This window comes from Stegostoma tigrinum, chromosome 1 (assembly GCF_030684315.1).
Source record: "Stegostoma tigrinum isolate sSteTig4 chromosome 1, sSteTig4.hap1, whole genome shotgun sequence".
NCBI classification, from domain to species: Eukaryota; Metazoa; Chordata; class Chondrichthyes; order Orectolobiformes; family Stegostomatidae; genus Stegostoma; species Stegostoma tigrinum.
Window position 1 is genome coordinate 14,610,684 of NC_081354.1, and position 14,350 is coordinate 14,625,033.

Consider the following 14,350-nt stretch of genomic DNA (forward strand, 5'->3'; position numbering starts at 1 on the left):
CAGAGGTATTTAAGAGTGGGTTATGTCTCATAGCCTCTCAATTCAGCTGCACTTTTTCCATACATGAAAGAAACAGTGGGTATCCTCACTACTGAAGTCAATCCAGGTGAATGCGATTGACCACACTTTGGTCAAATACACACTGGTTGGTTTCAGAATGGGAAATTCAAAAACACAAAATATAAACTGATTTTATTAAGCTTTTAAAAATGCTGCCAAACTGCAGAAAGCTGTCTATTTCCATCTATACCACACCAATTTGCACCTTTTGTCTGGGTTAAAGTTATGCTGTCGGGTTACAAATATTAACATATTTTCAGTGGCATGCTACGCTTCAACTGATCCCAGGGAAAGATGGAAAATGAGGGCCAAAGGGCCTGTACTGTGCTGTAATGTTCTATGTTCTATAAGACCTTCATACTCACAGGTCACATGTTATGAAACACGTCTTGATATCAGGACTAAGTCTCTTAAAAGCATACTGATGATCAGGCATAATACAACTTCCCCTAGTCCTTGAGTCAAATAGGAAATTACTGGAAACTGTTTTTATGATGTTCGTAAGATTGTTTTAACTTCTGGAATATTCCTCACTGTCATGATTTCCTTCTGTTTGCTTCTATTTCACTGGACGTTCTAGATGCTGCACTGATATGATGCTTAGCCCACTTCATACTGTAAGCAGTGTACAACTTAGAGGGCAATAAAAAGAAAGTTTGCTGGACTTTGTTTCTTTTTAACTGACAGGAAAATCTTATATTCAGCTGTAATCAAAGATAAACCTTTTACTATAAAGCACCTCTCATTTTCACGTTGACCCAAAGTGCTTTACAGTCAATGAAATACTTTGCAGAAAGCACACTTGCCTACAAAGCCAACTTGTTCATTTTTGTCATGGAATAGAGAGATCACTAACCAGGTCACTTGTTTTTAGTCTTGGTAGGCAGGACAACTCTACTGCTCATATTTAACAGTTGGATCTGAACAGGCAAATGAAACTTAGGTTTAATGTCTAATTGAATGAATGATGCTTCCACAGTGCAGCAAACACCCTTGCAAAAATACTACCTAGAGTTGATGTTACTGTGTGGTGTTTGAACTCACGAACCTTTGACTCAGAACCGTGAAGGTTACTGAGCAAACCAAACTGACACCCCAGCACCAACAGACTTTCCAATAATTCATCACTGCAGAGAAGTGCTGTGGGCTTGATCCACATTGTTGAAAGATTGAGTGAAAAGAGAGACACCTGAACATACAGGGAAGGAAATGACTTAAAAGTACACCATATATTACACACAACATCACAATCACATCAAGCTAATTCAGCTTACCTGAACAAGTCTGAATAGATACACAAATTAAAAGCCAAAAAGAACTGATGCTGTAAATAAAACCACAAGAACAGAAATTGTTTCTGACAAAGGGTCTCTTGACCCAGAACGTTAATTCTGATTTCTCTCCACAGATGCTGTCAGACCTACTCAGCTTTTCCAGCAATTTCTGTTTTTGTTTTTGTTGAACAGATACACATATTAATAGGAATTTCCATGTATAAAATGTATATTTGGAAAGATCTTTATAGAATCCCTACAGTGCAGGGAGAGACCATTCAGTCCACCGACTCTGTACCGGCCCTTCGAAGAGCATCTGCTTTATACCCATTACTCTGCATTTATCATGGCTAATCCAAACTTGCATGTGCCTACACACTACAGAGCAACTTAACATGGCAAATCCGACTAACCTGCACATATTTGTGACTGTGGGAGGAAACCAGAGCACGCAACAGAAACCCACACAAACACAGGGAGAACATGCAAGTTTCACACAGGCAGTCACTCAAGGCTGGAATCAAACCCAAGTCTCTGGTGCTGTAAGGCAGCAAAGCTAACCGTTAAGCCAATGTGCCAAACTGATTGAAGACGGAAATAATGTCCTGGGTAAAGCAGACTATTTTTTATTCTGGATAGACAATCTGAAACAGGCTGATTGACTGTAAAATCACCTTGTCACATGTCGCATAATGTTTCAGAAGGACGTATTTCCCAAGAGAAGCTGCCCATGCAGGTGCCAAGCTAATCTGCTTATCTGAAATTTATTACTTACTTCACATGATAACAGGACAGAACTTTGCTCTAATAGGTACTCATCTGGAAAGAAGGTAAAGCTGAAACAGAGTGGAGATGGAGGAACACAGCAGGTCAGACAGCGTCAGAGGAGCAGGAAAAATCAACATTTTGGGTCAGGATCATCAGGACCAAAAGAAAGCAAGTGACAATCCTTCCTTGGAACATGAAGCGAATGTCAGAAAATTCTAAGACAAGCAGAACAGGGCAAGGGCTGGGAAAATGGCAAAAAAAGTAAATATTTGGAAACCATGAAGTTTAAATTATGGACAGTAAGTTTGCAGGTTATTGTATGAGTCATGAAAATTGTGCCCCTTAGTGGTTTTGAGAATAAGTGCAACAAGCTTTATTCTCCGATTTGGGTTGGGTTGTTAACTACCTTCAGAACACCTGTTACATTGATAAAATAGACTTAAGATTAAAAGGGTGGGGAGGGAGGAAACCAGCAAGGGTTAGTGTTCTTGATCACTAGCCAGCAACCCCTGCTGATAAAAGCACAGCTTCAATATTGAGTGACGAAGTTAATGCTTTGCTTTGATTTCTCCAGCCAAACAATTTGCCGACAATCTTTGCAGAACATTACAGCCACAATGCAGTATGAATCAATTAAAAACAGGTAAACTCTGGTTGCCACAAAATCAATAGAAAACATACATAAACATGGATTGAGAAGAATGCAAATCTAAACACTTCATACAGCTGTAATCTTTCTGCACTAGCACGTAGAAACAGATCAGCCGGATTCTAACTGAGCAGGGGAACAGGCTCAAGGGTTAAATGGCCTCTTTTCCCCCACCCACACTAGTCCCCATCTGGATTAAAGAGAAGCAATGGGTTTATTTTCAACCTCGCTTTATAATTTAATTATAAACTAACTGCTTGTGGTGATGCATTTAATTAATAGAGCCCAAGTGTGTCTTAGAGTGAAGTGGGATCAAAGGGCAGAGAATAATTGAGCCTAGACACAACATTATTCAGTCACCATTATAAAACCATGCTTTCTTTTTGTTTTTTGAATTCCCTTCATAAATTCCTATTATGTTCATATTCATTTATATTGAAATATATGTAAACATGTCACGCTGTAATCACAAGCCTGCTTGTGCTACTGTAGCAAGTTTCCAGCCACAATGGCTAAGTGTAAACATAAAAATAATGTGTATTGTTGAGAACAAATGCATGGAAGAATAAGATGTTTCAGTCAAAGTCTTAGCGATACAATATAGAGCAGAACTACACTGGAGGACACTGACCATACTGCTACAGTACTCAAGGCAGTGGGTCACTTTGTTCAGCTCTGCATGAGCAGGTTACTGAATGATTTAGAGTTCCCTAGAATGGCCTCATTTTCATTGACATAGCACTCACTCAACACTGTCTAAATATGAGGCAGCCCATAAATTATGACTGTAATTAGGTGGCTGAAAACAACAAAAAAAATTTTTAGGCTGATATCTTGTACCGGTCTCACTCAGATTTTCAGTAACTCCTTGAATACAATCCACGCATTTCTACAGGCCGTTTTGCAACTTGGAAATCAATGGGCTGAGAGTTCTGCAAAAGAAACCAAAGTGGAGCTAGTGACAGGCAGGATTTAAACCCTGGCTATGACTAAACCATGTATTTGTTGATGATCCAAGCTGCTTGCCACATGTAATTTCTGAATGAAATTGTGATGGCACAAAGCAGCTTAGAGTGGCATCTAATTTTGTTTTATAGAATTCTTTTGTCATGGGATGTGGGTATCACTGCCACGGCCAGCATTTGTTGCCCTCCCCTAATTACACTGGAACTGAACGTGTTGCTAAGTAATTTCAGAGAATGGTCAAGTATTGACCACATTGCTGTGAAGTCTGCCATTTAAAGGTAGACCAGAGACTGGATATGAATGGCAGGAAGGATACAGGTAAACCAGATACATTTTCACAACGATCAGTAACTCCAGGGTCGCCTTTGAGACTTGATCAATTCCATATTGACCAACTGCCCCGGTGGGATTTGAACCTGCATCACTCAGGGGCTTAGTTTAAGGCTCTGTATTACTAATCCAGTGAATAAAGTGCTCACCTTGAGGGGCGGGGGGGGGGGGGCAGCAGGCGAGAGCAAGAAAGTGTAGAACATCATGAAATCTATCCACGAGAACAAGACTCACTGTCAACATCACTAAAATGATACAAGGCATTTATGACACTCCACCTGCATGTGGCTTTACAACAAAACCCGCAACTGCGAGTCCTACGTTACCACAGTTTAGGTGCTCAGTCCAACGTGCAAACGTTTCATCATCTTTTCGCTAATATCTCTAGAACTTCCGTTTTTTCGCTCGGCAGATCGACACAGACACCACTATAGGGCTAAAGGCTGTTAACTGTTTAAAATGAAAAGCCTCTAGTAAAACCGGAAAGTTGCGAGGTCTTTAACACTGTGGTCAGGAACCTGATCTCTAACTACTGAAATTAGACTCTTGCTCTTTTGTGAGTTGGACAAACAACATTCAGAGCAAAACAGACAGCAAATGGAGCCTTGCTAATGGAGCTTCTTTACTGTGAAACACTATACCACACACACACACACACACACACGGGGTGGAATATTATCTTGTTAATCAGTTTCTCCCTTGCAAACACCAACATGCAACGACAATCGGTCAGCAAATGATTCCGTGGTTTGCCAAAGCTAAACATTGCTGGAAGGGAAGCGAAGGAAAATGTTTCGTACTACTGCCTTAACAATAGTCTATGAATTATTTGTTAAAATTCCACTGCAGTCCTGAAATCATTTTGTAGTTTGCAATATTTAATGTAAAAAAGATGTTTTAAAACGCACATTGCCCTTACCTCACTGAACAGTTACTCCAAAATAAAATCTCATGTGATTCTTGTAAACATTGAACAAAGCCCCCCTCTTGTACAACGTGCAAGAGGCTCTGAATCAGCGTCTAATGGAATATTAGAGAAAGCCTCTGGAATCGATGCTGTTTGGGTGTTTCTTAATCCAGGAGGCAGCGCAACGACAACCCGCTGCTGGTTTCGTCAGTATCTAGCCACACCTACACACAACTCCAGTACACCCTCTTCAGCAGTTTATCTGACCACTTATTTATTAGTATTTCGCCTTGAACTTCACCCGTCTGAACCCCACGCCCGCTCCCAACCATCCCACCTCCACATCTCCAAAACAAAATACACTGGGGACAACTTCACTATAAGTGTCATTCGCTCCACAGCTTAGAAGCCGGTGATTAATTTTCCACTTGTTTTTTTTAAAAAAAGCATCTTCAATGCGTCAACTGGTAAGGAAGGGAGCGGATGTTAAGCGAGAGAATTTAAAAAAATAAACTAACAATGTAGGCTTGATGGTCACTAACAAATCGATGGATGCAACTTGGCGCGCACACACACACACACACACACACACACTAGCCCTTAGCACTGTAAAAGGGGACAGTTGCTCCAGACTGAACGCTGCTTCCATCCCTGCCAAAATAAAAGACGAAGTCAACATCTGTGTGCTTTGATGACAATTTAAAGATTTTAGGTTGACCAAATAATAACATGCAGCAACTGAGCTTAATAGATCAGTAGTGCTCACAGTTTGAATGTTGTCCACAGTCACAACCACATGACAACAGATTGATTGCTAATTTACTTTACTCATTAACAAAGAAGTCATTCCTGATCTTGGAGGCTTGGAGACCGCTTTGCAGAACACCTCCGCTCAGTTCGCAACAAACAATTGCACCTCCCAGTCGCAAACCATTTCCACTCCCCCTCCCATTCTCTAGATGACATGTCCATCATGGGCCTCCTGCGGTGCTACAATGATGCCACCCGAAGGTTGCAGGAACAGCAACTCATTCCGCCTGGGAACCCTGCAGGCCAATGGTATCAATGTGGACTTCACCAGTTTCAAAATCTCCCCTTCCCCCACCGCATCCCAAAACCAGCCCAGCTCTTCCCCTCCACCCACTGCATCCCAAAACCAGTCCAGCCTGTCTCTGCCTCCCTAACCGGTTCTCCCTCTCACCCATCCCTTCCTTCCACCCCAAGCTGCACCCCCATCTACCTACTCACCTCATCCCACCTCCTTGACCTGTCTGTCTTCCCTGGACTGACCTATCCCCTCCCTACCTCCCCAACTATCTTCTTTTCTCTCCATCTTCGGTCCGCCTCCCCCTCTCTCCCTATTTATTCCAGAACCCTCACCCCATCCCCCTCTCTGATGAAGGGTCTAGGCCCGAAACGTCAGCTTTTGTGCTCCTGAGATGCTGCTGGGCCTGCTGTGTTCATCCAGCCTCACATTTTATTATCTTGGATTCTCCAGCATCTGCAGTTCCCATTATCTCTGATTCCTGGTCTTGGCCTGTGCAACGTTTCAGAATTTGCCAAATCATTTTCAGGGAAAAAAGCATCAGGTTTTTCAGGCATGGGGGAAGCGCTGATGGACCAAATGGCCTCTTCTACTTCTCAGAAGGGCCCAGACCCAAAACGTCAGCTTTCCTGCTCCTCTGATGCTGCCTGGCCTGCTGTGTTCATCCAGCTCCACACCTTGTTCTCTCATCTATACTGAATGACTCTAGAATGGGAGAGGGGAGGAGAGAAGTGGGCAAGGGGGAGGCAAAGAAAGAAAACATCAGATAGGAATTGGAAAGGAATGGAATAGTATAAAGTGAGGGAGGCAATATTAACCTAAGTAACGGAAGTGAGGCATGGAACATTCCAAAATGCAGCTCAGGGTGGGATGGGAAATGCAATCAGTGGTGACAGGTTTTCCCATGAAAGGGCAATCAAAGCAGAGTTACTGTGGACCATAAGGTGCAAATTCTGGAGCAAAGTGATTTCGAGCAGGATGCAGTGAGCAAAGAGGTGTGGACAAGATTTAGACACCTTGCTCTTAAAAGAAATAGTTGCATTTTTACAGCACTTTTCTCAACCACCAATTTCAAATTGCTTCACAGCCAATGAAGTACTTTTGAAGCGTGTTCACTGTTGTGATGTGGAAATCAGGGATAAAGACAATTAATGCTCAGCAATGACTGGGCTGGGAAATAGGTGAGGATGCAGTAGCAGGAGAAACTCAGCAGGTCTGGCAGCATCTGGGGAGGGAAAGCAGAGTTAGCATTTCAGGTCCAGAGACCCTTCTTCCGAGATGTTCTTCCTGGCTGTTATTACGTACTCACCCTGAAGGGAAAGCACAGGATGCCTATCAAAGGCTGGGAGCTCTTTGAAGAATCAACTGGGGGTGTTTTATTGGCGCTACATAAACGCACATTGTTGCCAAGGAGGATGCATTGTCTGTGACAGGACCATCGATGCTATTATGTAAATGGACCTTGTTGACAGGGAACATTATATGGGCTAGAACCTGGCACACCCATAAGCATTCATATCCTGTGTTTGAGGCGGAGTGAATGAATAAGCAAGATAGATAATTTCAAACAGTTTGACATATATGGTATATGTTGCTCTGAGATTCAAAATAAGAGCTACTCCTGACTCACCCATGTAAATAAAACAGTTATATCTGTGCACTTCTCTTCCTTTCTTGAAGCAGAAAATATTTATTCTGGCATTAATAGTTCAAGCCAGAAGGAGGCCACAGAGACAAAGTTCGAGCAGAATAAACCTACACTGCTGGGCAGCTCACCCAGATTATATTGGAAGTAAAACTATTTCAGGATAGATTCACTCACAAAGAGAGGGCCCTGATTCCTAAGGCCTTGAAGACAGGATCACGTTCAAGAGTAAGTCATGTGCTGTGTGCAATGATAATTATTAAACTTTCCAGCAGGAACCACCACTGTCGCCCTGGGTCTGTACTGGTTGCTGCATTTCCCCATTTAACAATAGTGGCAACAACTCAAAAATAATGAACCGCTGAAATCTAGTTCCCGGAAGGATCTCTAGAGCGCCAAAGGCACTATACAAATGCAATATTTTTCTTTCTTACAGTCACAACTGCACGGAAGCATGCACTTACTTACCTTAGTACTGCTGTCACAGGGTTGGATATTGGCCTCACTCACAATAAATGCTCAAAGCTGATGGTCCAATTGTCCATATCACCTGAGATAGAGATAGACAACTGGAGATTGCTCAACTTCTGTTGTTAAAGGCAACCACATTTCCTTTAGATGTAATATAAAAGGAGAAAATTCATTCTTAAAAAGCTGAACATAAACCAAATCTTAATTTAAAGCGAAAGAAAATTACCTTAGAATAGTTCATGTCTCACGTATACCGCAAGATATTCTGCTTAAATTTTCTTTTATTCCCCATTCCATCTGGTCACTGTTTATTTGCTGTTGCTAGAGATATGCCTTTTTATTAAAGATAATGGGAACTGCAGATGCTGGAGAATTCCAAGATAATAAAATGTGAGGCTGGCTGAACACAGCAGGCCAAGCAGCATCTCAGGAGCACAAAAGCTGACGTTTCAGGCCTAGACCCTTCTAGGCCCGAAACGTCAGCTTTTGTGCTCCTGAGATGCTGCTTGGCCTGCTGTGTTCATCCAGCCTCACATTTTATTGCCTTTTTATTAATTCCATTTACACAGAATGAGGAGAATTGATTAATTGCGGCCGAGGGAATGTTGGCAGGTGACCCACTCCAAGCTCCAAGCCAATAATGCCCTTGAGCGGCAGGATGTGCTGGAGAGCCATGCCAGCAACAGTTCAACTTTTCATCTTAATCATTAAGAAACACAGAGCCTCTATTCAATGCCACTTTAGTTTGTTACAATGGAGATCAGCTACACAATGGCGTGACAGACTCCAGGGTTGAACCTCTGTATCACTGCTCCATAGTGGCTGGCGTGGCATTACCCTAAGCATTACTTAAACTGTGCACCGTTAGTACCCAAACACTAGTGATATTTTAATAGTGTCTTCACAACTTTCTCTATGCCCAGGGCCTCTCCATGAATGACTATAACAGTTAACACTTGCCATGAGGGAGACATAGGCAGGAATAAGAATTGTCTGGAAGTTCCAAAAGCATGTTAGCGCACATTGAGAAGTCAGTCAATGGGTAGCACATTGAACTGGATGATCTGAAATTCTCTTTTTTTTTTTTTTCGGTATTTTTGGTCCTAGCCTGAAAAGTGCTCTATGAATACCAGGTGGAAGCAGAGAGGGGAGCATCATACTAGTTCAGAGGCTTGTAAGTGTCCAGGAGAGTTTCTGAACTTGTGCAGAATATTGAAGAAGTGTAGAGGGCTGTTGTAGGCTGCAGCGGGACATTGACAGGATGCAGAGATGGGCTGAGAGGTGGCAGATGGAGTTCAACCTGGATAAATGCGAGGTGATGCATTTTGGAAGGTCGAATTTGAAAGCTGAGTACAGGATTAAGGATAGGATTCTTGGCAGCGTGGAGGAACAGAGGGATCTTGGTGTGCAGATACATAGATCCCTTAAAATGGCCACCCAAGTGGACAGGGTTGTTAAGAAAGCATATGGTGTTTTGGCTTTCATTAACAGGGGGATTGAGTTTAAGAGTCGTGAGATCTTGTTGCAGCTCTATAAAACTTTGGTTAGACCGCACTTGGAATACTGCGTCCAGTTCTGGGCGCCCTATTATAGGAAAGATGTGGATGCTTTGGAGAGGGTTCAGAGGAGGTTTACCAGGATGCTGCCTGGACTGGAGGGCTTATCTTATGAAGCGAGGTTGACTGAGCTCGGTCTCTCTTCATTGGAGAAAAGGAGGAGGAGAGGGGACCTTATTGAGGCATACAAGATAATGAGAGGCATAGATAAAGTTGATAGCCAGAGACTATTTCCCAGGGCAGAAATGGCTAGCACGAGGGGTCATAGTTTTAAGCTGGTTGGTGGAAAGTATCGAGGGGATGTCAGAGGCAGGTTCTTTACGCAGAGAGTTGTGAGAGCATGGAATGCGTTGCCAGCAGCAGTTGTGGAAGCAAGGTCATTGGGGTCATTTAAGAGACTGCTGGACATGTATATGGTCACAGAAATTTGAGGGTGCATACATGAGGATCAATGGTCAGCACAACATTGTGGGCTGAAGGGCCTGTTCTGTGCTGTACTGTTCTATGTTCTATGTTCTATGTTCTAACATCTACAGAGACGGATTGTCGTTGGCAAATATTGATGGTTGGATTAAAGACCATTAATTCTACTGGAAGGACCCAGCAATAATTTCCTGCAGAAGGCATTGCGCCACAAATCTTTCTGCTCTCTAGTGCAGAACAGCCTTGTTTAGTCACTGCTTTGCAAGGTCTCCTATTGCACTGAACCAAGAAGTCAACTTAGTCAGCTTGCCAACAGCTTCAATCAAGGGTCAAGATTCTCACCTCCAATAATTTCTTAATAGCAATGTCAATCACTTACTTGCATTGACAGATATTGGATCAAGATAACCAAGGAGCTAGACTGCTTCACTCCTGTCAAACCTGCCAATGACTAAAAATGGACATGAGCATCTAGTTCATCTTCAGCAAATTACTTCTCAGTGAAGACATCAAGATGTATCATCCCTTTGGCTAGCTTCTTCCAAACCTCAGCTTTTGTTGTTCAAAATAAGCCCTGAATGAATGGGCAAACACCTGGGTTTTCTTACTAGAACCAGTACAATTTCGCATTCAAACAAGCAGGTCAGAGTTTCCAGCAAACAGTCAAATACAAGTTAGTGATCATTCAAACATAATTACTGTGGATGCAAACATACTGTAATGGTCATTAAGAGCAGGATGAAAGGTCATCAACGAGCAACATTAGTTTCTTTTTTCTTCCTGCACTCTTAACCTGATGAATGTTCTCAGTATTTTCAGTTTGCGTATCAATAGTCCCTTAAAATGTTGGCATGCTTCAAGGTGACAACAACATGGACATTTTGAAAAGGTTGTCTGATGTATGTGGACTCTGATAAAATTAAACTATCTAGCTGTGCCACAACAGTCAAACTTTCCCATGGATCCTGGAATGCTAGACCAGGGAAAATGAATTAACAGTCTATGACGCCCAGGAAAAATTCCATAAACATCTATAGTTTCTACATATAGCAGATTCACCCCCAAAAATGCAGTTTTTTTTTAAAATCCTGCAACCAATGTAAAACTGTGTTATAAATAAATATGAATGATGACAAATCAATTGATTGAAAGTAACATCAGATACATCAAAGAGTTGATTTGGTTTGATGCTGAAGCATCATTAATTCAGGCAACTATTCTATTTTGGGTTCATGAGATTGAATGCATCATAAATGATGCCCCGAAGCGACTTGTTGACTAGACAGTAATTGAAATGTTAAAACAGTTTCAATTCACTATGGCATTCACAAGTTTTGGCACCATTTCCAGCAACAGTATTAGTCTGTAGCTTCAGGGTTGGGCCTGGATCCTGGCTTGTGGGCAGTTACAATGCTGATTATGTATCTTTCATGGGATGTAGGCTTGCTGGCATGGCCAGCATTTATTACCCATCCCTTCTTGCCCTTGAGAGATGGTGATGATGAATCTCCTCCTTGGCATGCTAGTTCAACTTTTCTGCAGTGTTTTGGTACAACAGATGGCTTGCTAGATCTTTCAGTGGGAACTTCAGAATCAACCACATTGCTGTGGGTCTGGAGGCACATCTGGACTACAGCAGATGAGGAAGGTGAATTTCCCTCCCTGAAGGGCATGAATAAACCAGATGCTTTTTCTCCCCCCCCAATAAATGCCAATACTTTCATGGTCACCATTGTTGACACGAACTGGAATTTAAATTCCATCAGTTGCCACAAAGTGCTTTGAATTCACATCCCCTGAACATTAGTCTGGCTCTCTGGTTACTAGTCTGGTCACAATGCCACTGTCTCCCTGGAAACAGAACAGGTGGAAGTGGTAGGTATGGTGAGTATGGTGACCATCACCAAGAGGAAGGTGCTAGAAAAGCTGAAAGGTCTGAAGGTAGATAAATCACCCAGACCAGATGGGCTACACCCTAGAGAACTGAAGGAGATAGCTGAAGAGATAATGGAGGCATTAGTGGTGTTCTTTCAGGAATCACTGGGAGTCAGGGAGGGTCCCAGAGGACTGGGAAAAAAAAAAAAAAAAAATCGCAAAAGTAATGTTAGTAAGATTTGAGTCCATTGTGAAGAGTGAGATTTCTGAATACTTGAAGTCCATGGTAAAACAGGGTAAAGTCAGCAAGATTTCATCAAGGGGAGGTCATGCATGACAAATCTGTTAGGATTCTGAGGAGATAATGAGTAAGTTAGACAAGGACATCCAATGGACATTGTCAAAGACCTCTGGAGCTCCAAATAGACAAGATACCACAAGGAGGCCGCTGAGCAATATAAGGGTCCATGGTGTCAGAGGCAAGGTATTAGCACGGATAGAAGATTGGCTGTCTGGTAGAAAGGAGCGAGTGGGGATAAAAGGGTCCTTCTCAGGATGGCAGCCGATGACAAGTGGTGATCTGCAATGGTCACTGTTGGGACCACAACTTTTCACTTTATACATTAATGATCTAGATGAAGAAACAGAGGACATTTTGGCCAAGTTGCAGATTATACAAAGAAAGGCACAGGGACAGGTAGCATTGAGGGGATGGGGAGGCTGCAGAAGGATTTAGACAGGTTAGAAGAGTAGGTAAAGAAGTGGCAGATGGAATACAATGTGGGAAATGCATGGTCATGCACTTTGGTAGTAGGAATAGAGGCATTCACTATCTTCTAAATGGAGACAAAAATCAGAAATATGAAATGCAATGGGACTTGGGAGTCCTAGTGCAGGATTTTCTGAATGTTAAATTGTAGGTTGAGTCAGTAGATATGAATGAAAATATAATGTTAGCATTTATTTTGGGAGGCCTAGAATATAAAAGCAGCGATGTACTTCTGAGGCTTTACAAGGCTCTAGTCAGACCACATTTAGAATATTGAGAGAATTTGAGCCCCATATTTCAGGAAGGATGTACTGGCACTGGAGCTGGTCCAGATGCGGCTCATGAGAATAATCCCAGAATGAAAGGCTTAACATATGAGGAATGTTTGAGGCCTCTGGGTCTATGAAGATGTTTCCAGTAGCAGAAGAGAATAGGACCCAAGGCCACTGTCTTAGAGAAGACCCCTCAGAACAGAGATGAGGAGAAACTTTTTCAGCCAGAGAGTTGTGAATCATTGGAATTCATTGCCACAGAAGGCTTTGGAGGCCAGGTAACTGAGTATATTTAAGACAGAGATAAATAGGTTCTTGATTATTAAGGGGATCAAAGGTTATGAGAAGATGGGAGAATGAAGTTGAGAAACTTATCAGTGATAATGGGAAGTGCAGATGCTGGAGAATCCAAGATAACAAAGTGTGGAGCTGGATGAACACAGTAGGCCAAGCAGCATCTCTGGAGCACAAAAGCTGACATTTCGGGCCGAGACCCTTCAAGGGTCTAGACCCGAAACGTCAGCTTTTGTGCTCCTGAGATGCTGCTTGGCCTGCTGTGTTCATCCAGCTCCACACTTTGTTATCTCGAGAAACTTATCAGCCATGATTGAATGGCAGTGCAGACCTGATGGGCCAAATGGCCTAGTTTATGCTCCTATGTGTTATGGTGAAGCAGCTCACTCCTTCAATGTGGGTCTCAAAAGCATTTTTGTTTCACCTAATGTGGTACTGAGGGTGTTCTGCACTTTGGTGAAGGTGTTGCTTTGAACTAAAGTCTTGCCTATTCTTTCAGATAGATATGAGGATCAAATGGTACTATTCAAAGAAGTGCAAGTTAACCAACGTCTAATTTGGTTTTAATCTCTTCATTGCTTTGAGATCTAGCTATGCTTAAATCACCAACCGTCTTTCTCTGTCTTAAACCATGATAGCACACTAAGTACTTCGCTGGCTGTGAAGTGCTTTGGGAGCACTTTACATGCTTGAAGCTGGCGATATAAATGCAAGTTATTATCTCCTAATTGCTCAACCTTGTTTCTATCAGGAAAGATGAATAAACCATTGCTTCAGTTAACTTCAACAGTTCAGAAATGAATTGATGAAACAATTTCCTCCGGTGGTCAGATACCGTTGTTGTGAAATTAACCAGAGAGTCGCTTCTTACTTCATGTTCAACAGTGACCTTTAATCTCCGGTTAGAACCAAGTGTGGCAGCTGCTCACACTGAACCCATTCCTTAAAGCTGGCCGGGACATACATCATTAACAAAGTGGTAGATTTACATTCCTGCAATTATGCTGTTAAAATCAATGTATTCTTGTTCTCCTCCTCTATCTAAT

At 42.3% G+C, this 14,350-nt stretch overlaps 1 protein-coding gene across 8 annotated transcripts in view; it reads right to left on the bottom strand.

Annotated features, from left to right (window-relative positions):
* Positions 1-14,350, bottom strand: part of LOC125456780 (chondroitin sulfate N-acetylgalactosaminyltransferase 1-like) — a 263,481-nt gene that overhangs the window by 175,879 nt on the left and 73,252 nt on the right. For 3 of the 8 annotated variants that reach the window (XM_059653697.1, XM_048540200.2, XM_048540186.2), the window contains exon 1: positions 4,967-5,122. The exons of 4 other annotated variants lie outside the window; for them this stretch is intronic. The gene's annotated coding sequence lies outside the window, so the exon portion shown is untranslated. Of the gene's footprint in view, positions 1-3,591; positions 3,684-4,966; positions 5,123-14,350 lie in introns of those variants that run through there. One more of the 8 variants, XM_059653716.1, reaches the window with a different exon arrangement.